A 24059-nucleotide genomic window follows, 5' to 3' on the forward strand; every position below is an offset into this window, starting at 1 on the left:
GGCTCTAGGGAGCGCACGAGGGGACTCTGGAATGTGGGTGGGGCTCCGGGGAGCATAGACGGGGTGGGGGCTCTGGAATATGGGGTGAGGGCTCTGGAATACAGAGATGGAGGCTCTGGGGAGCGCTGAAGGGGATGGGGGCTCTGGAATGCAGGTGTGGGTACTGGAGCACAGAGGGAGTGGGGGGCTCTCGAATATAGAGGTGGGGGCTCTGGGGATCTCTGCCACATAGGGGGCTGCTTTTGGTTGTTGTTTGGGGTTATTTTGTTACTCTTTTCTGCTTGTTTTAACTCAGCCATACACAGGACACCCAGCCCTCTGGGCACTAGAGAGCTCCTTGGAGGGCTCCAAGCTGCAGGCTCCCTCAGCCTGCCATTGCAGGGGGAAGGGGGATCTTTCCCAAGGAGAGTTCTGCTCCCAAGCGCAGAATTGACTTTGAAGTAAATAGAAGTTGGCAAAAACAAACCCACACCAAAGTGCTTTAAACTGTAAGGAAAGAAATCTTTCCCCCACCACCCCAGGTCACCAACTCTCCCTCCAATGCAATCTGCCCACAGAGCCACATTCCTGCAGAGCATCCATCCCCCAGACAGGCCCCAGTGCCCAGAGGAGCCCTGTTCCTGCAGAGCACTCCCTGGCCAGGCCCCAGTACCCCATGGAGCCCTGTTCCTGCAGAGCATCCCCCAGTCAGGCCCAAGTTTATCGCCAGTTTGAATGACTCATTTCAGCTTCCAGCCATTGGATCTCATTATGCCTGATTAAAGACCCTCTAAAATCAGAGACTTTTTCCTCACATAGGTACTTCTAGATCTTGATTCAGTCAAGGGACCTGGGTGCCCGCCTGGTCCTGACGTCCGTCCCGCCTTTCCTCCCCAGTGCTGCCCTGTTACCCGCCCTCTCTACCCTGGGGAAACCCATCTCCATTATCAGCCCTCTCCCACTGGGCAGTAAAGACCCCGCCCTCCGTCACATCCTTTCGTTCCCCCGGCAAGTGCAGATACAAGTGCCCCCGGCAGCGCGTGGCGGAGAGGTGCTCAAGGGGTCTTTTCTGGTCCCCTACCAGGGGGCCCATTACCAGGTGCATTATTCCATGGAGGAGGCCCAGTGCTACCTCTGCCGGGAGATGGGGCATGTCCGGAGGGACTGCCCCTTGGCCCGGGACGGAGGAGCGCCCGGGACCCCCGAGCCCTAGTGGGGTGCCGGCCCCATCATCGCCGGCGCCCTTGGCTGCCCAGCACCCGGAGTCGCCCCTCCTCCTTCTCAGTCCACCACTGTTCCCGCTTGGGCCCAAGAGGTACTTCCCCCCAGTGTGCCCAGACGAGCGGGAGCAGTGCTGCTGCCTGCACTCTGCGGGGCCCGCAGAGGAGGGTGCGGTGGGGGCATCGTCGGGCGTGGGAGAGGGCCCGCCCCAGGGGGAATCTGCCTCCCTTCGTGCTGCCCCACCTTTGCCTTCCCAAGTCCCCGAGTCATCCTCCCTGCCCCCAGATCCAACCCCTGTTACTCAGCCCGCAGACGATGCCATGGAGGGCTGGACCCTAGTACAGGGGAAGCGGGGCAAGCGGAAGGCTCGAGCTCCGCTCCTGCCATCCAATGCGGAGGCCCCCTGGAAAACCAGGAAGGGGGGCACCGCTGCCGAGCCTTCCGCCCTGCCCATGGCCACGTTCCATGCACTGGTGCCGGCCGGGGAAGACGTGGCAGCATGGAGGGGAACAGCGCCCCTCCGTCGGGGTCCCTCCCTACAGAGGCCTCCGATAGAGCCCCTCCCGCCCCCTTAACATCCGAAGCCCCTGCGAGCCCCGAAGCGGGTGTCGCTCCGGGCACTGGCGGGGAGGGCCCCGGGGTGGTGGGAGGTGATCTCCCCTCCATCTGTGAGGAGATTGAGGCCCTGGGTCTGACCCCAGTCACCCAGGGGGAGGATGACCCTCTGTCAGCGGGCCTCGACCTGAGCTACCTCACCCTGGCCCCCCATTCCCTGTGCCCCCTCCCCATGACCACTGCTTCTGCTCCCGCCTCCGAGGGTCCCCTGGACTCTTCGACCTGCCCGGCTGCAGGTGGCACTCCGCTGACGGCCGCCAAGCCAGTTGAGGTGACGGCCAGTGCCTCGCGGCCGGGACCCGAGTCACCAGGGGTATCCCCCGTTGGCGTGGGGCAACCGACTTCCTTTCCGGGCGGGGGCCCCACTGAAAATTGCCCATCTGCTGATGCCATGGCTGTCACATCTGCCGTTGAGCCTGAGCCCGGCATCGCTGGAGACCCCCTCCCCGTCCCTCAGATCCCTGAGCCAGACCGAGGGGAATCACTTCCCGGCAGCCCTGTTACTGGGGCCCAGGATCCTGCCTCTGCCCCTCTCCCCGACCCTACTCCTGACCCCTGCCCTGCCCCTACTTCTGACCCTGTCCCTATCCCCTCCGCCTCCCACAATGCCATTGCGCCCCTGGGGCCATCCCCTTCCCTTTCCCGGAGGGTGACCCCCAGGGAGCGGCCTTTGTATTTCCCTGTCCCGACCCATTAGGGGCTGCTATCTTCCCTTCGCCGCCCCCCATTGAGCCGGGGTCTGAGGCAGGCTGCGTGACGCCAGCCCATCAGGCGCAACGTCAAGGGTCCGCCCCTTGCCTGCCTGTCTCGGTGGGCCATGGGGCTGTGCCAGGGGCCCCACCGAGGACGACCGGGGGCCAGTGACCCCACCCCCCCATCGGCTGCAAGAGGAGCTGCGGGAGTTTCTAGAAGACATCTGTGGCTCCTGCAATAAGGTGCAGCTTGCTCTGCAGCGATGGGGGGATTTTCATCAAGTCCTCCAGGCCATGAGGGCCCTCATGGGGGAGGGTAAGAGGACCGGGAAGCAGGGCGCCGTTGCTTACCATCAGACCTGCGGCTTCCGTGACTCCTGGCTCATCTTCGAGGTAGGTCACGGTTTGCTGCGTGTCCCACTGGGAGCCGTGAGCGTCCCTGCCTGCGAGGATCCCCCCCAGCCCTCCTCATGGCACCTATCACTTTTGCAACACTGAACACCCGGGGCTGTAGGATGGGTCTCCACAGGTGCCAGGTGCTCTCCTTCCTTCGGGAGGCGGCGTACTCTGTGGTTTTTCTGCAGGAGACCCGTACGGATCCAGCCGCCGAAGACACCTCCATCTGCCCCTGGGGGAGGGAGGGCAGGGTATAAAGTGCCTATGCACTCAGGTCCATGTCTTCCGCCTCCAGGACCTGCAGAGGCTCCTTTATGGTGCAGGTAGTCCGGCGTGGAGCGTACTGGTGCACGCCTTCCTGTGCCGCCTCCGAGGGCTCTGCTATGACCTGCAGCTCCTTTATCTCGATCCGAGAGGTATTCAGCGAGACCTCTCCGGGCTGCCGGTCTTCTACCAGGACCTCCTCCGGACCTGGAAACTGTTCTCAGTGACCAGGTCCATGGTGGCCACCGAGGGGGCAGATCTCCTCACGGAGCCCCTGCTACACAATCCCCAGTTCCGTGTGCAGGTGGCAGAGTCCCCCTCGGTGTGCCAGAGGTTGGTTCTGGCAGAAGTCACCAGGGTCGGAGACCTCCTGGATTACGACCGGGGAGACTGGCTGGATCCCCTGACGCTTGCTCAGGAGGTGAGGGCCGCTCTGCTGCCTGCTGCTCGGGTTTACCTTGACCGGGTCCTGCTCGAAGGCACACCCCGCCCACCCACTACCCCAGGCCTCTGGACCTTTTTATCGGGCCTCTGCCCCGTGGACCTAACCGGTCCCCCCAACCCTTCTCCGTGAGCCGGCTGCACGACTTGCAGACGGTTATTTTCCAGACCACACCAAGGAAACACCTATACATGCTTGTGCTCCACACTCTTAACTTGCTCACCCTCGCATCCTGCCCCGACACAAAGTGGCGGGACCTCCTGCCACCTTTACAAGGTGAGGAGCCCCGGTGGGCCAGCCTCTATTCCACCCTGGTCCTGAGGCCCGCTGGGGATATCAGCTGGCGGCTCCTTCAAGGGGCCGTGAGCACGGGTGTGTATTTGGCGCGTTTTACCCCTATCCCGGACACCTGTCCCTTCTGCGGCGTGAGGGAGACTCTGGCACACATTTACTTGGAGTGCGCCAGGTTGCAGCCCCTATTCCAGCTCCTCTCAAATATTCTGTTATGTTTCTGGCTGCACTTTTCCCCTCACCTCCTTCTCTATGCACTCCCTATCCTTGGCCCCACAAAGTCACGGGACCGCCTGATCAACCTCCTCCTGGCCCTGGCTAAAACGGCCATCTATAAAACCAGGGAAAGGAGGTTGGCCAATGGAGATTCCTGTTGGCCTGTTTCCGATCCTGTATCCGTTCACATATCCAGGCAGAGTTCCTGTGGGCGGCGTCCACAGGCTTTCTTTGCCTTTGAGGAGCAGTGGGTGCTGTCCGGGGTGTCCCCATCAGGCTCCCTTCTTTTGACCCTTTGACCACACTCCCGTCCCTATTATTTCATTAGTTGTCCCCTGGAATTATTTGGTTTCCAGGTCCTGTAGATCCTCTCCTTAGGCTGGGGGAGGGGTCCTTAAGAAGTGGGCGAGCTCTTGCCCACCCACTTCCCGGAACCCAATAGGAACAACCTCCATATCCTCATTCCCATTTGTTACCCTACCATTATCCCTAAGCTCCTCATTAGCCTCGTTAAAGACTGAGGCAAAGTATGTGTTTAGATATTGGGCCATGCCTAGATTATCCTTGACCTCCACTCCATCCTCACTGTTTAGCGGTCCCCCTTCTTCTTTCTTTGTTTTCTTCATATTTATATGGCTATAGAACCTTTTACTATTGCTTTTAATTCCCTTTGCAAGGTCCAACTCTACTTGACTTTTGGCCTTTCTCACTTTATCCCTATATGTTCTGACCTCAGTAAAGTAGCTTTTCTTGCTAATCCCTCCCATCTTCCACTCCTTGTAGGCTTTCTGCTTTTTCTTAATAACCTCTCTGAGATGCTTGCTCATCCAGCTTGGTCTACAACTCCTGCCTATGAATCTTTTCCCCTTTCTTGGGATGCAGGCTTCTGATAGTTTCTGCAACTTTGACTTGAAGTAATCCCAGGCCTCCTCCGCCTTTAGATCCATAAGTTCTTCAGTCCAATCCACTTCCCTAACTAATTTCCTTAATTTTTTAAAGTTAGCCTTTTTGAAAGTCACAAGGATGGAGTTTTTTTTTATTTCACAAGGATGGAGGCAGGGATCGAGGTCTGGGCTCGATCAGTGACTTCTGACTATGCAAAGCTAAATCTTATCCTCCAGTTTTCTTAAAATCAAACCTCTCATCACTCCCCATGGGTGGGGAGGAAACCTTCGAACTGCCCCAAGTGTAGACACCCTGCCCTGTGTCCCACAGAAGACAGATGCCAACACCAATATCCCAATCATCCACATTGCTACCCAAAGCCAGAATGAGCAGAGAGTGGGGTCTGCACTAGGCAGACACTTGTCCGGTTTGAAATCGGACAGTCCTGCTTTTCTAGCGGTTGTCCCCATCTGGTCCCCAGAAAAAACTGGGCATGGTTTTGTCCAGTGTCAGGAGGGGACAGGATGGCCCTTTTGAAGAGCATGCTGCTCCTCACACGTAAGGTCACAACAGTGGGGGTAGAGAGGTGCATTCTTCAAAAGGGCATCCCCTGGGTGGCATGACCTCAGAAGCCCCATGTGTCCAAGGTCATGTCAGCGGGGGCGGAGTCACACCAGCTGGGGCAGGCCCATGCCCTTTCTGGAAGTATCAAAATGTCTGGAATTCTGGGATTGCGTGAGTGGCTACCCTAGGTCATCAGAGGAGTGAAGTTCTGGAACAGCCTCCCAAGGGAAGCAATGGGGCCAAAAAACCTAACTGGCTTTGTCAAGGCTGAATGTCAAGGGGTCGGTCTTGGGACTGGTTCTGTTCAATATCTTCATTAATGATCTGGGGATGGGATGAATTGCAGCCTCAGCAAGTTCGCAGGTGACACTAAGCTGTGGGGAGAGGTAGATAAGCTCGAGGGTAGGGATAGGGTCCAGAGTGACCTTGACAAATTGGAGGATTGGGCCAAAATAAATCTGATGAGGTTCAACAGAGTCCTGCACTTAGGAAGGAAGAATCCCATGCACTGCTACAGGCTGGGGACCGACTGGCTAAGCAGCAGTTCTGCAGAAAACCTGGGGATTACAGTGGATGAGAAGCTGGATATGAGTCAGCAGAGTGCCCTTGTTGCCAAGAAGGCTAACGGCATATGGGGCTGTATTAGTAGGAGCATTGCCAGCAGATCGAGGGAAGTGATTATTCCCCTCTATTCAGCACTGGTGAGGCCACAGCTGGAGTATTGCATCCAGTTTTGGTCCCCCCACTACAGAAGGGATGTGGACAAATTGGATAGAGTCCAGCGGAGGGCAACGAAAATGACCAGGGGGCTGGGGCACATGACTTACAAGGAGAGGCTGAGGGAACAGGGGTTGTTTAGTCTGCAGAAGAGAAGAGTGAGGGGGGGGATTTGATAGCAGCCTTCAACTACCTGAAGAGGGGTTCCAAAGAAGATGGAGCTCGGCTGTTCTCAGTGGTGACAGATGACAGAACGAGGAGCAAGGGTCTCAAGTTGCAGTGGGGGAGGTCTAGGTTGGATATTAGGAAACACTATTTCACTAGGAGGGTGGTGAAGCATTGGAATGGGTTACCTGGGAAGGTGGTGGAAACTCCATCCTTAGAGGTTTTTAAGGCCCAGCTTGAGAAAGCCCTGGCTGGGATGATTTAGTTGGTGTTGGTCCTGCTTTGAGCAGGGGGTTGGACTAGATGACCTCCTGAGGTCTCTTCCAACCCTGATATTCTATGATTCTATGATCATTTGGGCAAGCAATCCCATCATGCTGAGCACCTAGGCAGCGTGGGTGTGTCCATGCAAACAAGATCAGCTCCTGAAGTCCTCTTCCACAGCTCACCACTAGATGTCAGGGGAGAGCTCATTCAAACACTACTTACACCGTAGATACCTCAGAGAAATGTGATTTATTAAATTGCATGTTTCCACCAAAGAATTCAAGGACCAGGGGAAAATGTTCAATGGTTTGTAAGAACTCTGCATACATTGGCTGAAAACTGTGATTCTGGGAATGCAAAACATGAAAATATCAGAGGCTATTGGGTTAATAGATAAAAATCTTTCATAGCAGCTACAGTTGAAGAGAGCTTTAACCCTAGCCACAGCTATACGGAGGGCAACGCTGTCTGAGTGGTGAGACAGCAAAACCAAGAGCAACTTGACAAACCTGAAACTAGCTTAGAAACGTTAAGCAGACACCTGAGTGTTAAAAGTCTTTATAATAAATCCCTTGAGACAAGGAGATGTTGTGGATGCATACAGACCAGTGTCAGAAAAGAGAGTACTCCGGCTACACAAAGCAACCTCAACTGACAAGCAACTTCAGGAAGTTCTATGTTACATTAGGAGTGGCTGGAAAGTGACAAGACACTACTTCCTGGTTTGTGGAGAATTAAGCAAGTCAAATGGACTCATGACATCAAGGGTTAACTAAATGCTGTGAACAGGCCAACCAGACACTGTGGTGGTCAGACATCAGCAAGGACATAAAGAATAAAGTATCTGCATGTGAACACTGCCGAACTAACAGACCCACACAACACAAAGAACCTTTAATAACACCTGTACCAGACAGACACTGGAAGAGACTAGCTACAGATTTATGCAGATTCAGGGGACATTGTTATCAGGTTGTCATAGACTATTTTTACAGGAATATTGAAATAATGTACTTGAAATATATAAATATTATAGTGTTACTGAGAAAATGAAGTGCACTTTTACTCGTTTTGTCATTCCAGAACAACTAGTGATGGACAACAGACCACAATTCACTGCAGCACAATCTAAGTAATTGCAAAACACAATATGATTGTAGCCAAGAAAATCCTACTGCAGGAAGATCCATTCCTCTCTCTTCTGAGTTACAGATCAACACCAATACCAGCTACTGGATATAGGCTAGCACAGCTCCTGATGGGAAGACAACTCTGAATGTCTGTTTCAACTTTGGAAAAGAACCAATCGCCAAAGTGGCCAGACATGAAGAGAGTAGCCAAATCAGATAAAAAGGCTAAAAGAGCCTACAAACACTTTTACAACAGACATCAATCCGTTACAGAAATGTAGGGCCTAGAACCTGGTGACTATGTTCATGTCAAATTGGATGGAGAAAAAAGATACCCAATTCCAACTGTTGTAAAGAAAAGGAGTTCAGTGCCCAGATCATACGTGAGTGAGACCAACAGTGCAGAGTTCAACAGAAAGGGTCAACATCTACAGTTTGTTCCTCAGAAAGAACAATCAACAGAGAAAACTCTACAGAGGGCAGATGCACAAGAAGAAGAAGAAGAACTCAAGGATTCCATACTGATCACAGCCAGTCATTGCAACAAATGGACAACCAGATGACCAAGTTGTTACGCATTCAGGTCATGTAATTAGAAAACCAGTACGATTCAGAAACATGTAACAGACCAACACAGACTGAACTTCAAAGATAGCGTGATAGTGTAAACTTTGTAAATGGCAGGAATGTAGAACTTAAAGGGGGAGTTGCAATGTAACCTTATGTAAAACTAGCCATCTGGCAGAGCAATAAAGGATCTTATGAGGAACACATCAGGCATGAGTAAGCGAGCTCTGTCACCAGTCCACATCTGATACAGGAACATGACACTTGGAGTGCAGGGGCAGAGGCCTGCCCTAGCAGGTTCCACGCCATCCATGGGGAGGGGGCCCACAATAGGGGGTCGACCCTGTCCCAGGGCAGCCTGTCCATATAGGTGAACTAGGCGGTCACCTAGCGTGCCAAGTTAAATGGGGTGCCAAATTTGAGGGGGAAAAATCAAATTTAAAAAGAAAAAAAGGAAAAAAATACAAATAAAATAATGAAGATGTCATTATTTCAATTCTCATGCGTATATGGAGGGAATATGAATGATAATTCATTTCTCTACAATTCTGAGAATTTATTAATATGTCAAATCTTTTATTTAATGCAAAAATAAATATTTTAGCGAATTTTTTTTTCAATTTGCAACGTAGGGTCAAGATGACCCACTCCGCAATTTTGATAAGCAATAACTCAGCCACAGTGAAACACGTCTGCCAGCCGCAAGAGCTGCAATGCTAGTGACCCCTAACTCGAATATACATCAAGGTCGCATAGCTGGAAATTCATGTAGAGCGGAGATCTCGCGAGTTAATACATGTCAAATGGTCATTTTAACACATGTTGCAGGAAGATGGTTAAGAATCGAGCGAATACTGTGGAAAATTGTGTTTCTTGGTGCCGAAGAATAAAGAATAACGTCTTTCAGCATTATAAATCCAAAATGTGAGTATCTTTAAGCGTTATTAAACCTTAGCGTTATTATCGGGCTGTATAATTATGAACTTTTCTTTGTTATAACTGGTTCACATGTGGTAAATAAGATCCATAAAAGAAAAGTAACAGCGTTAACGCTTAATAGACTAGGAAAGTGATGACGTCACACTCCAAGCGGCTAACCCTGAGGAAGGGGATTACTTTCCAAACAACCGGTGTCGGGTTATAACGTTGATAAAGATCATTTTGCTTCCATGTAAACACTGTAACTAACTGTTTTAACAGGTAAGTGAATTTATGTTACTAATCATTGAACCAGTGAAAAGACGTGTTGGGATGGTTGCAATGTGGTTAAATGGTCAACCATGTGTGGGGGTGTCAGCCATCCTGAACGCTATAATGCTTGCAGTCGGGAGCATTCAAATGCCCCATGGCAGAAAAAGGAAAAAGAAAACCCTCAGGAGCTGAGTATTGTAAAGGAAAGGCTGAGCGGGAAAAGGACCAAGCAAAACAGCAGGGATCCTTTCAATTTCAATCAATTTCAGCAGGGATCCTTCCTGAAATATCTTCTCTTTAAGCCAAATAAAGATGGAAGCAGTTCAAAGCATCCAGATGAGGGAATTTTACTTGGAGAGGAGGTTAGCTCACAACCGCATGGAAGCAGTATGGAATATCAAGATGAAGGTATCAGGGTAACAGCTGTGTTAGTCTGTATTCGCAAAAAGAAAAAGAGTACTTGTGGCACCTTAGAGACTAACCAATTTATTTGAGCATAAGCTTTCGTGAGCTACAGCTCACTTATGCATCCGATGAAGTGAGCTGTAGCTCACGAAAGCTTATGCTCAAATAAATTGGTTAGTCTCTAAGGTGCCACAAGTACTCCTTTTCTTTTTAAGATGAAGGTATATTACTTTGAGATGAGGGTAGCTCACATCCACAAAAAAGCAGCTTGGAAACTCAAGATGATGGAAACTTACTTCTAGATGAAGGCAGCTCACAGCTTCAGACTGATATGGAAGTGGAGAAAATGTATTCATCTTCAGAGACACATGCAGAAATTGAAGTGAGTGAAGTAGAAGGAAGAAAGGATGAGGAAGTTACAAACAAGTTACAGTATGGGGACCCAACTTCATGGCCCAGAAGTGATGACAGTGTGAGACAAATTCTCGTGGAACACGAACCCGAACAAGTTCATGAATTTTCCTTCCCTAAGGATAGAAATAAAAGAAAATTCTCTGCTCAGCATTACAAGAGGAAACTCATTAATGGGGAAGGAATTCATTGAAACTGGTTACAGTATTCAGTGTCGAAGGATTTTCACTTGCTTTTGCTGCAAGTTGTTTAGAAATCAAGCAACTGGTACATCACTTACTGAAAATGGTTCGAAGGACTGGAAAAACATACCTTCAATTCTCTCTTCACATGAAAGAAGTACAGAACATTTGGAATATTTTCAAAATTGGAAAGAACTTGAATTATGATTGAAAAAAGGAAAAACTATCGATGAAGAAAATTTACGTGTGATCAAGGAAAAAGAAGAATATTGGCAACAAATATTAGAACGTCTGATTGCTTTAGTGAGAGTTCTCAGTGGGCAAAATTTAGCATTCCACGGCTGCAGTAGAAATGAAAAATTATACATGCCAGGTAATGGAAACCTTTTAAAATTTGTTGAATACCTCGCTTTGTTTGATCCAGTGATGAAGGAGTATCTACGTAAAATAACTGATCATGAAACACAGGTTCATTACTTTGGAATAAATATGCAGAATGAACTGATTCAAATCCTAGCAAATGGCATTAAAAAGAAAATTGTAGAAGCTGCCCATTCTGCAAAATACTTTTCAATAATACTGGACTGTACACCCGATGTGAGTCATGTTGAACAAATGACAATGATCATTCATTTGTTGGATCATATTAAAGAAGTTCTGTATTAAAATCACAAATGAGTTTGATTCCCCATAGTTTAAATTCCAGGGTATTACTAATTAAGAGGTCTCTTGGTTTTTGGTACTGTTTCTCTCCCTCTCTGGGTGAAACTTGCAAGCTGCTAATTGTGTTAGTACATTCTAAGACAGAGTCTGTTCTCAAAGCAATTCTTTGTAACAACAACTACTCACACGGAGGGAGACTCAAAGCAATACTCTGTAACAACAGAAACAGCACCCAGAGACTCCCCGCCCTTTTGTTGTATTAACAATTGTGATTAAAATAGAGATAGAGGATGTATGTGGATGGATGCTTGGTGTGGATAATAACTGAATGATCAGGGAGGTGCCAGCCTAAGAATCCAGTGTCCATCGGCTGAAGAAGGCGTCAAGCGGAAATAACCAGAGGACCCCCGGAGGGCAGACTGGAATCCACCCAACAGCCTCAAGAATGGGAGAACCAAAGAACAAGATAACATCTTGGAGCAGTCAGGAATGTGCTATCTGCTGATTGATTCAGCAACAGCATGATGAAGCAATTCCCATAGGCTGGCATAGGAATAAATTCCTATAAAAATGGACTCTAAAAAGTGAGAACTTTGGGGTCTGATTCTGCAAAGCAACTTCCAGGAGCGTCAGATGAGCATCTGACAAGGCCCTGCTCCCTCCTCATGTCCAGGCCACCTGGCCAGTGGCTTGGCATGAGCAACTCTAAGGCTGGTAACTATGATAACAACCTTGCAGAACCTCTGTGTGTGTGTGTATGAATGAATGTGTGAATAAATATGAGATTGAATGGAATGTTATAGCTATAACTAACTGCTTACTATGATTCTTTCTGTATTCACAATAAATGTGGTATTTTGCCTTTTTCCCTTTAATAAGATCCTGCTGGTTTTTAATTTATTGGTATAACACATTTTGTGGCTATGGAAAAGTCTGCAGATGAAGATAATCTTGAAGTGATCATAAAGGAACATGTTTTGGGTTTCATACCACTGAAGGAGACGACTGGAGCATTTATGACTGAAACTATTCTACAAGAGCTTGAAACAATGTCATTATCTGTTGAAAACTTATGTGGTCAAGGCTATGATAATGGGAGAAATATGAAGGGTAAAGACAATGGTGTGCAAAGGAGAATGATGGAAATCAATCCTAGGGCCTTTTTCGTTCCTTGCAGTGCGCATTCTCTGAATTTGGTTGTCAATGATGCTGTTAGATGCTGTTTGGAGGCAAGCAGTTTCTTTGACCTGGTGCAACGTGTTTGTTTGTTTTTCTCAGGCTCAGCACGCCGTTGGGCGATTCTGACTCGCTATCTGAATTCTCTAACTGTGAAACCACTTAGACAGGATGGGAGAGTCGCTCTGATGCTTTGAAGCCTCTTTGCTATGAACTTGGAAACATTTATGAGGCCCTAATTGAAACTTCTGATGATATTACCTTTACTGGATCATCTGGCAATACGGCACATTCTGGCAGAAGCTCTTTCCAAGTTCAAATTTGTGACTTCACTCATTTTGTGGTATAATATCCTTTTCAAGATTAACCTCACTAGTAAGCAGTTTCAGGAAAAGAACTTGAACATACATTCTGGTATTCAAAAACTGCAGCAAACTAAAAATATTCCTGAGAAATTCAGAAGTGATGAAGGGTTTGAAAGAACACTAGTAGATTCTCTCTCGCTTGCTGAAGAAATAGACTTTCCGACAGAATTTGAACCAGAGCCAGTTCGCATTCGGCAAAAGAAACAGCAGTTTTTGTATGAAGGACGAGGCACACCATTCAGAACCCAAAACAAAGGTTCAAAGTGAATTTCTACTTCGCAGTCCTTGACACTGCTATTCACTCGGTTGATGAATAATTTCAACAGATGCAGCAGCTGGAGTCAGTATTTGTCTTTCTATATGATATCCATAGCTTGCAAAAGAAAACAGCAAAACAGAAAAGAGAACTTTGTCTAAAACTGGAGTCGGCATTGACTGTGGGAGTGGGCTGCAGGTTGAGGCAGGGGGTTGGAGTGTGGCAGGAGTGAGAGCTCTGGGCTGGAGGTGTTGGCTCTGGGGTGAGGCCGGGAATGAGGGGTTTGGGGTGCTGGGGTGGGGCTCCTGGCTGAGAGGTGGTGCCGAGGGATTCGGAATGCGGCAGGGGGCTCTGGGCTGGGGCAGGGGCTTGAGGTGCAGGCAGGGTGAGGGCTCTGGGCTGGGGGTGTGGGTTCTGGGGTGCAGGAGGGGGCTCCAGGTTTGGGGGGGCTCAGGGCTGGGGTAGGAGGTAGGGGTGCAGGAGGGTATATGGGCTCTGGGCTGGGGCTGGGGATGCAGGCTCTGGGGTGGGGCTGGGGATGAGGGGGTTGGCGTACACGAGGGGGCTCCAGGCTGGGGGGGTGGGGCCAAGGGATTCAGAATGTGGGAGTGGGCTGCGGGTTGAGGCAGGGGGTTGGAGTGTGGCAGGGGTGAGAGCTCTGGAATGGAGGTGTTGGCTCTGGGGTGAGGCCGGGAATGAGGGGTTTGGGGTGCTGGGGTGGGGCTCCTGGCTGAGGGGTGGTGCCGAGGGATTCAGAATGCGGCAGGGGGCTCTGGGCTGGGGCAGGGGTTTGAGGTGCAGGCGGGGTGAGGGCTCTGGGCTGGGGGTGTGGGTTCTGGGGTGCAGGAAGGGGCTCCAGGTTTGGGGGGGCTCAGGGCTGGGGCAGGAGGTAGGGGTGCAGGAGGGTATACGGGCTCTGATCTGGGGATGCAGGCTCTGGGGTGGGGCTGGGGATGAGGGGTTTGAGGTGCGGGAGAGGGATCCGGGTTAGGGGAGCCTCAGGGCTGGGGCAAGGTGTTGGGGCTTGGGGTTGGGGGCAGCAGCAGGTCCGGCTCCTTGGCGGGGTCAGTCAGGAGGCTCCACAGCGTGCGCTGCTCTTGCCTGCAGGCATTGCCCCACCTAGCTCCCATTGGCCGTGCGGAGCCGGTGCTCAGGGCAGGGGCAGTGCGCAGAGCCCCATGGCCCCCCCTCCTAGGAGCAGGACCTTCTGGCCACTTCCAGGGTGCAGCATGGAGCCAGGACAGGTAGGGACTAGCCTGCCTTAGGTCCGCAGCAGCTCGCCCGGATTTTAATGGCAGAGCTAACCAGGGCTGCCAGAGACCCTTTTCAACCGGGTGTTCCAGTCGAAAGCTGGACATCTGGTCACCCTAGAGTGGGGAGAAGGGCCTGCACTAAGGGGAAACACTCCATTGATGGGGAGGAAGGACTGCACTATGGGGATCCACCCCGTACATTTGGACTGGGGAAAGGGGCCTGCAGTAGGGGGAATCCATGGGGAAAGGGACCCCTGCACTAGGGGGATCCATGCCATCCATTGGGAACAGGGTCCATGCTACAGGGATCTGTGCTGACCATGCGATGATGGGGACGCACTAGGGGATCCATGCCATTTGTGGTCACCCCATCTCAAAAAAGATATATTATGTCGGCACCATTTAGCACAGGGGCCTCTGAACTTAATTGGAAGTGTTCCAGCTGGGAAGATCCTGAGTTCTGCAATCAACTCCATGATGCCTTAGGGGAAAAAAGAGAGAGAGAGAGAGAGAGAGAGAGAGACTTCCTCTCCCAGGGAGTGCAGGGAGAGCATGCGCTGGGCTCCATTTTGGAGCGGCGCTGAGATTGTTTTGATGGAGCTCTGTCCATACCAGGAGCCATAGCCACTGACTCTGTGGCTGCTCTGGGGCGGGAGCACCCATGGAAAAAAAATAGCTGGTGCTCAGCACCCCCAGCCACCCCTGTTTGGCTGTCCTGCTGATCAGCTGTTGGGCAGCGCCCCCAATCAGCTAAGCTGGGCATCAGGTGGGGCAGAGTAAGGGTGGGGCTTTGGGGGAGGGGCGGAGCAAGGGCAGAGCCTTGGGGGTGGGAAGGAGCGGAGCAAAGGTGGGGTCTTGGAGGAAGGGGCCGAGTGGGGGCGGGGCCTTGGGGTGGAGCGGAGGGGGAGCACCCCTGGAGAAAAGTCAAAGTCGGTACCTATGGCAGGAGCTTCTGCTAAGCTGCTGCTAGGAATCCAGAAGCTGCTGCTGAGACCTGCTGGTGCTTTGATCGAGCAGGGAGCCTCAGAGGTGGTTGCAGGCTTCACTGGAGCCAGGGCAGAAACCGTGGCTGTGCCCAGAGCTGACTGAGGTGGGCCTGCAGCAACGGTAGTGGGAGTAACCACCACCCATATTTGGGAAAGTGCTGGCAAAGGAAGGGGGACAGCAAAGAGCCTCTAAGGGGTTATCTGAGAAGAGGCAGAGCGGGCTTGTCATCGAACCAAAACCCAGGGTTGCTGACATCTGGTCAGAACCACTCCAGTCTTTAGAGGGGATATGCAGCTTGGCCTTAACCCAAATTAGAATTAGAAGGCTGGACTGATTCACTGGACCAATAGAGTGCTGTCCCCAGCTTCAAGATCTCCAAGCGCTCCCACGCAAGACAGATCCTGAAGCTGGGGACAGCACTCTGTTGGTCCAGCGAATCAGTCCTGCCTTCTAATTCTAATTTGGGATCAGGCCAAGCTGCATATCCAGAGGAGTGCACACTCAGGGGTCAGGTAAAGGGTGGCACGTTAGATAAGTTTCCTTTATTACCGTAAACTGTATTTATGTATTTATTGAACTGCCCTCTGCTGATTTAAATTAGGAGTGACATTCAGTCTCAGTCTGTTGGGCCATGTTTCCTTAAATTGTTAACTAAAGGCGTGTTAACTCCAGTCTAAGTGTCTATGGGGTGTGTATTGTTTATAATTGATATTTTTGAGTTAGGCCCATTGCACAGATTAGGTTAAGTTTATTCCTGGAGGCTCCCAAGGCACACCATTGAGTGTGTACATACAGGGCCCAGCCAGGAGGAGATACTGCCAATTTTAATTTCCTTTACAAGTAAAAGGACTGCAGCAGAGGGGTGGAGAGAGGATTCCCACCTATCCAACATCACCACTGGGATACTCAGACTCTCTTTTATTGTCAACAACATCAGGCACCCAGGCACACAGTGAGTGTTGCCTTCTCCTGAGTAACCCAGGAGGGAAAGGGGAGTTACAATTAGAACTGGAAAAGGAAGAAGGGCAACAAAAATGACTCGGAGTATTAAATAGCTTCAGTATGAGGAGAGATTAATAAGACCGGGACTTTTCAGTTTGGAAAAGAGACAACTAAGGGGGGATATGCCTGAGATCTATACAATCTTGACTGGCATGGAGAAAGTGAATAAGGAAGTGTTATTTACTCCTTCACATAACAAAGAACTAGGGGTAACCTAATGAAATTAATAAGCAGCAGGTTTGAAACAAACAAAAGGAAGTATTTCTTCACACAGCGTGCAGTCAACCTGTGGAACTCATTGCCAGAGGATGTTGTGAAGGCCAAAACTACAACAGAGTTTAAAAAAAGAACTAGATAATTTCCTGGAGGATAGGTCCATTAATGACTATTAGCCAGGATGGAGAGGGATGCACTGGGTGTCCCTAAGCCTCTGTTTGCCAGAAGCTGGGAGTGGATGACAGGGGATGGAACACTCAATGATTGCCTGGTCTGTTCATTCACTCTGAGGCACCTGGCACTGGCCACTGTCAGAAGACAGGACACTGGGCTAGATGGACCATTTGTCTCTCCCAGTATGGGCGTTCTTATGGGGAGAGGGAGGCCAGCCCCTGGGGAATCTGTGCTGTCCATGGGGAGAGGAGCTCACACTAGGGAGATCTGCACCATCCATGGAGAGTGGGGGCTGGCCCCAGGGGATCCACACCATCCATGGGAAGTGGGGGCAGCCCCAGGGAGATCTGGACTATCCCATGGGGAGAAGAGGGCTGTCCCCAGGTGGAAATGCACCATGCATGGGGAAAGGGGGCTCCATTAGTGGGATCTGTGCCATCCATGGGGAGCAGCATCTCATTCTGGGGTAACTGGGAGAAGGCACCACTTTGTTCCGTTAGTCTGACCCCTGCTGCCAGTAGGCTAGAGAGGAAGAGCCAAAGCCAGTGGGCCACTGTACCTCCTGGTCTTTTCTGACGTTGGGGTCAGAGAGCTTCCCCCTGCCCAGCTCTAGGGGATGCTGCCCAGTCCCAGCTAGGGCTCTCTGCAGACTCAGGCAGCATCGCTGTGTCAGCTACACTCTGGCCAGCTCCCCCATTCAGGGCAATGGACTCAGGCTCTGCAAATACAGGCAGCATTGCTGCATCGGCTACACTCAGGCCAGCTCCCCCACCTCAAAGCAACGGGCTCAGGCTCTCTGCAAACACAGGCAGCCTTGCTGCATCGGCTACACTCAGGCAAGCTCCCTCCTCTCACAGCTGTGGGTTCTGGCTCTCTGCAGACTCAGGCAGCATTGCTGCATTGGTTACACCCACATCACTATTTCAACCTTTTGTTCACAACCCTGATTATTGTTTGTTTGTGTCATGACAGCAGCTGGAGGCACTAATTGATATTGGGGCCCAGTTGTGCCACTCGTTTCACAGACAGAGCGAGAGACAGTCCCTACCCCAATGAGCTCACAATCTTGCACAACAGACCAAAGTTGCAAGGGTAAACAGAGGAACAGACAGGGCCAGGGACTTGCCCAAGGCTCACCCAGCAGGTTGGCAACAGAGCTGGGACCAGAACCCAGCTCTGCTGGGTCCCAGGCTGTTGCTCTGCCCACCAGCCCCACTGCCTCTGGAAGATTTTGGGGTTCAATCCAGACCAGTAAGGGGTTGTGTCACTGCCAGCCCTGCACCTCTGGATGCCCTAAATGCTCTGCTGCTGTAGCTCATAGCCTGGACACCAACAGACAACAGACAAGCATTCAGGTCAGACCCTGGCTTCCATGGCCCAGTGACTGTTTGCAGAGTGGCCCCAATGCCCTCCAAGTCCCGAATTCCCCCCCACCCTGTCTTCCACTCCAGGAACAATTCACAGAAGTTATTAAATTAATTGCTCCTTTATAGAGACAGAAACAGCAGCTTGTTAGCTCACCTGGAGTTAACAAACACTTCAATTCCATCAAAGCACTGGGCTGGTTTAGATAAAAAGTAAAACAAGTTTATTAAATCAAAGAGAGAGAGAGAGAGCTGAAGTGTGTTCAAGCCTAAGGAATAAAGACAGGACACGTTATGAACAACCAAAGTACAAATACGCTTTGTAATGGCTAAGACCTAACTTAGCAAGGCAGGTTCCTCACCGATCTTCCTTTCCCACCAATGGCTGACTAGCTCTCAGTCATGAGCCCCACAGAGTTCAAGGAGCAGGTTTTCCTTGTCGCCACAGCTGAAGCATAACTTAGGGGTTCTCTGCCCATCTCTTTATAGGCTGGAAAACCTTTGGAAAGTCTCTCTCTCCAAGTTCAGGCAGGAAGGCTTCCTGGGGTGCAGTCTCCATCCCCCAGTGAGATTGTTAAGTGATCACTTGTTCCCCACTTGCTCTCCTGATGGCTTTGTTTGCCTGTCCTGCAAATGGTCTTTTCTTTGTCTTTGGTCCCACCTTGCTCCATTTACATAGGAGACACATTCAAGCAGGTGGAGCTGCAGCCCTTTGTCTGGAACAACCCTGTTAACTCCTGACATGCCTGGTTTCAACCCATTTTAGTCATGACTCCAGCACATCTGTATAATCCTTTGTGGGTTGACCGTACATACATCATGCATGAATATTAATGATCAGTGAGTTATTCATATGCCAGTGACGTGTTACATGATACCTTTTAGATACAGACAATAACCCTAGTGTGTGGGGTGTTTGACGCTACGCCCCATATTCTTCATAGAGATATGCTTATGATATGAATATGGCATAACTAAAATATGTTCTATGCAAGATGGGTCATGTGAGGTATCATTGGAAACTTTATGATTTACTGAATGTGATTATCCAATTTGTATACCTGTATCATTTCTATATCTGAAGTTAGGAATATTGACTATGTAACAATTACAACTGTGTTTTCACCTGGGGAACGCCCACCAGACAGTATGCAAACAGCTTGGATAGGCCATTAGGGGGAACAATAGGTCTTTGAAGATGCTAATCTCCCTCCTTCCTGAGAAGTTTCCTGGGATGCTGCTTTGACACTGCAGGGTCTGGTGATCATGTCACCTGGTACTGGACACCATCTTGGACTTCTAGTGTTTTTCCATCAAGAGGAGGTGGGAGTCAAACTGGGAAACAAAGGATTCCTGCTATATGTAAATCCTATTTAAGGCAGGGTAGTGAGGTAATTCTTCTCCACTGCCTCCCTGCCCCAGAAGGAAGACTGCTGAAAACACCTGAAGAAACAAAGGAACTAAACTGGATGGGAGGGCCTGAGCCCAGGTGAGAAAGATCTAGCCTATGAAAGGAATACGTGGAGATTTAAGCTGCAAGCTGTGCAGTTTACGTTCAAGAAACTCTGCAACCTGCTTGAAACAACACTTGGGGTGAGAATTTTCTACTATTAACCAGTTAATTTTGTGTATTAAGCTTAGTTTGTGTGTTTTGTTTTATTTGCTCAGGAATCTGCTTTGATCTGTTTGCTGTCCCTTATAATCACTTAAAATCTACCTTTTGTAGTTAATAAACTTGTTTTTGTTTATTCCAAAACAGTTTGTGTAATTCAAACTGGGGGGGGGGGGGAAGCTGTACGTATCTTCCTCCACACTGAGGGAGGGGGCAGATTTCATGAGCTGATGATGTATAGATTTCTGTGCAGTGCAAGACAATATAATTTTGGGTTTACCCTCCAGAGAGCGTGTGCACTTGAGTGCTGGGCAATTCCTTAGCTGAAAGCCTTCCTATGCAGCACTGATTTCAGTATTGGTGTCATTCTGCAGCTGGGTGTGTCCCTACCTGTGTGTGTGTGCAGCAGGACAGGGTGAGGGAGCCCAGTCTGGTGGAACAGATGGGCTCAGTGGAACCCCAGTACATAAAGTGGCACCGCGGAAGGGGGGACAACCCGTCACAGGGTGCACTGAGCATGGCAGGCCTGACAAGAGTGGCTGACACAGAGTAGTGAACCACAAGGGCTGGACACATGTTTTTAAAGGACAGCTGAGATCCTGCTGTCACTGCAAGACCCTGGGGCCTGTGCAGAGCCCTGCAAGGCCTAATGCCAGCCCGGCCACAGGGAGCCCCAACTGAGCATGACATGACAGAACCAATATCGGCACAACCTGCTGGGAGCAGCATCTCATGTGGGCAGAGCTTGGCAGAGGCAGAGTGTGGGATATACCAAACCCTGGATTTTTAAATGGGTGTTGGTGGCTCTCGTGGAGTCTGTGACATGCAACAGAAAAGTGATCACCCCACCCCTATTCTGCATGGCGCTTTAACCGCCCATCTTCCTCCACACTGCAGCCAGGAATAGCACTGCACTCCGGCTGCCCCAACCAGGGGTAGGGTGCTCATGTTTGCTGAATTGCAGCCCAGTTGCATCCCCCGGCTCCCTCCACAGGAAAGTCACAACAGCTTTAGCAGGAGAACTGGGGGAGGGATAGACAGAGGATGGCCATGGGGTGGTGGAGCTGGGGCTGGGGATAGGTGTGAGAATCTGTGTGATTATATTATAGGACTATGTGGTTCTGGGCTGCTGATGCTTCTGCACCACTGGAAGCTTCAACTGGGTTTCTGCTGGAGGACCCTATGAAACTAGGCTCTGCAGGAAGTAATGCCCAGCAGGGCCTGAGTGGCGGCCCCTCACAGCCCAAGCATTGGCTGATGCTAGTATTTAAACCAGGAAACCATCATGGGGAGCTGTCTAAGCAATCACACAGGCTGTGCTTGCTGCAGACCCTAGACTCCGACTTCTGACCCTGCTTTGTCCCTGACTTTGCTATTTGCTTGCTGTCTATAGCCTGGCACCTGACCCCGACTTTCTGACCTGGCTTAATCCTGGCTCTGCTATTCATCTGCCGCCTGCAACTTGGGGCCTGACCCTGACTTCCTGGCATTTTGACCCAGCTGGCTCCTGACCCCACTACTCATCTCCTTACTGCAACTTAACAGCTGACCCCTGTTGTGATGTTGCATTCCACATTTTTTTTGGAAATATGCTTATGAGTGTAAATATAATGTAACTGGAATATGCTTTATGCAAAAGGTCTCTTGTAAGGTATCATTACAAAGCTTATAATCTACTGAGTGTGTTCATCCTATGTGTATGAATGTATCATTCTTGTATCTGAAGCTAGAAATAGAAGTATTACTCTGAAGTCCTATTGTAACTATGCAAAGTGTAGGCCATTAATGGTGGCTTGGAATCTTGATGGCTGCCATCAACTGGAACAACTGGTTGTGAATGGCTCTGTTTACTTGCAAAGCTTCCTGGGTACATGCAGGCCACCCCTGAAAGAATGGAGAATGAGGTCTTACAGTGATGTGATCATGTCACCTGTACTGGAATCCATCTGAAACCTGATGCTTTTCCATTTAGCGGAAGGGTGGAAACCCAGAGAAACAAAAGATTCCTGCCTTGTGCCAAAGCTATAAAAGGGGGTGGAACAGAACAAAGGGGGCTGCCAGTCATGAGAAATCCCCTAATCCTGAACTGGAACTAACAAGGTCTCCACCAGGGGGAAGGATTGGGCCCAGACTAGGAAGGAGTCCAGTCTGTACATCTCTGAGGGTGAGATTTACCTGTATTCAGTTTCTTAATGTATTAGGCTAAGACTTGCGTGTTTTGTTTTATTTGTCTTGATAACTTACTTTGTTCTGTCTGTTATTACTTGAAATCACTTAAATCCTACTTCTTATACTGAATAAAATCACTTGTTTATTAGTAAACCCAGAGTAAGTGATTAATACCGGGGGGAGCAAACAGCTGTGCATATCTCTCTATCAGTGTTATAGAGGGCAGACTATTTATAAATTTACCCTGTATAAGCTTTATATAGTGTAAAACGGATTTATTTGGGATTTGGATCCCATTGGGAACTGGGTGTCTGGGTGCTGGAGATAGGTGACCTGCTGAGCAGTTTTTGGTTAAAGTCTGCAGCTTTGGGAATGTGGACCAGACCTGGGTCTGTGTTGCAGCAGGCTAGCATGTCTGGCTCAACAAGGCAGGGTTCTGGAGTCCCAAGCTGGCAGGGAAAACGGGCTCAGAGGTAATCTCAGCATATCAGGTGACAGTCCCAAGGTGGTCTCTGTGACTGAACCCATCACACCTGTACACAGGCTGCCCATGGCTCAGCCCTGACTGCTTGCTCAGACCAACCCTGGCCCCTCCCAAACGTATCCAACCCCTCCACAGACGATGGAGTGGGCGGGCTGTCCTATATGACCAGTGGCTCCTCTAGGGCCCAGAACCTGCAAGACCAAGTCATCTGTTTGCAGGCAGAGTGCCTGGCACTACAGACCCAAGCCATCCTGGGTGCACTCGAAGCACAGACACAGCACGAGCGGTTAACCTGGTCGTAGACCCAGGTGGCGCAGCTCACTGCCGAAGGACAGACCCTGTGAGAGCACCGAGCATGCTCATGGGGAGAAGCAGCAACACTACATGCCAGGACAGAGCACCATCACCTGCACCAGCTCCTGCAGTGTCACTGCCCAAATGCTTCGAGGGGCATCGGAGGAAATTTCAAGCATTCCTGAACCAATGCAGGCTGCTGTTCCTGCTCCACCCCCGAACGTACCCCACACACAGGACTAAGGTGGGGCTAGTAGTCAGCCTACTCTCCAGAAAAGGGCTTGATTGGGCCTCCCCCATTGGAGCAGAACAATCCAGTGCTCTCTGACTGGGACACCTTCCTCCAAGCCTTTGTGACCATCTTTGATGACCCACATCACATCCACTCTACAGAGGCTGCCCTCTGGAAGTTTCGCCTCCTCCACCACTCACTTCCAATGGTCTGTGGCTGATATGGAATGGAATGAGGCAGCCCAACTGTATCAGTTCCGGTAGGGACTCAATGAGGAGGTGAAAGATGATCTAAACCGCATTGAAAACCCCATACACCTAGACGCCTTTATTGATCTCGCCCTGTGCATTGACTCTTGGCTGTGTGAGCAGGAGGAAATGCCCAATGCCCCCACACCTGCCCTCTATGCCAAAGCCTGTAGCAGGGCCACCCCTAGACATTGTGGTGCCCTATGCAGCCCCCCCCCATGGGAAAGGGGGGCCTGACCCCAGGCCTCCATGGGAGGGAGGTGGGGGGTATAGCCTGGACACCATCAGAGCTCCAAGCTCCAGAACCTCTCCCTCACCCTCAAGTAGAACCCAACCTGGGAAGCAGGTGTCTCTCCACATTTCCAGTTACTACTGGGGTTGCGGGTCTTGGGGCAGGCATAGCAGATCCCCCACACAGCTAGCTATGATAGAGTCTAGGTCTGCTGCCAACTTTATAGATGCTAAGGCAGCCCAAACCCTCCAGATCCCTCACTGGCCAAAATTCACACTGAACCTGGTGGAGGCGACTGATGTGTCGCTCCTATCTTCGTGATCAGTGACTCGAGACCATCCCCTTAGAGACCATAGTGGAAGGGCAATAATATGCATTGATATGATCCACTCTCCATTCTTCCTGATCATTCCTGGCATTTCTTGGTTGGGGCAACGTGACTCCTGGTTGCAGAGAAGCATTAGCTTCTGCTCTGAATTCTATCAGAAAGCATACCTTCAACAACGTGACCAAGCCCCAAGTGGCCTACATCCAGGACCCCAGGATTGGAAAAGACCCTGGGAAGTGAAACCCCAGATGGTAGGGGCTAACCAGACAGGAGGGGCTCCAGGCCAGAACTTCAGTCCTCCTGACAAGTACTGAGACTATCTGGATGTATTTGGAAAGAAAAACACGGATTCATTACCCCCACACAGGGACTACAGTTGTCCAATAGACCTACAACCCAGAGCA

Source organism: Natator depressus, chromosome 20 (assembly GCF_965152275.1).
Source record: "Natator depressus isolate rNatDep1 chromosome 20, rNatDep2.hap1, whole genome shotgun sequence".
Classification (NCBI taxonomy): Eukaryota; Metazoa; Chordata; order Testudines; family Cheloniidae; genus Natator; species Natator depressus.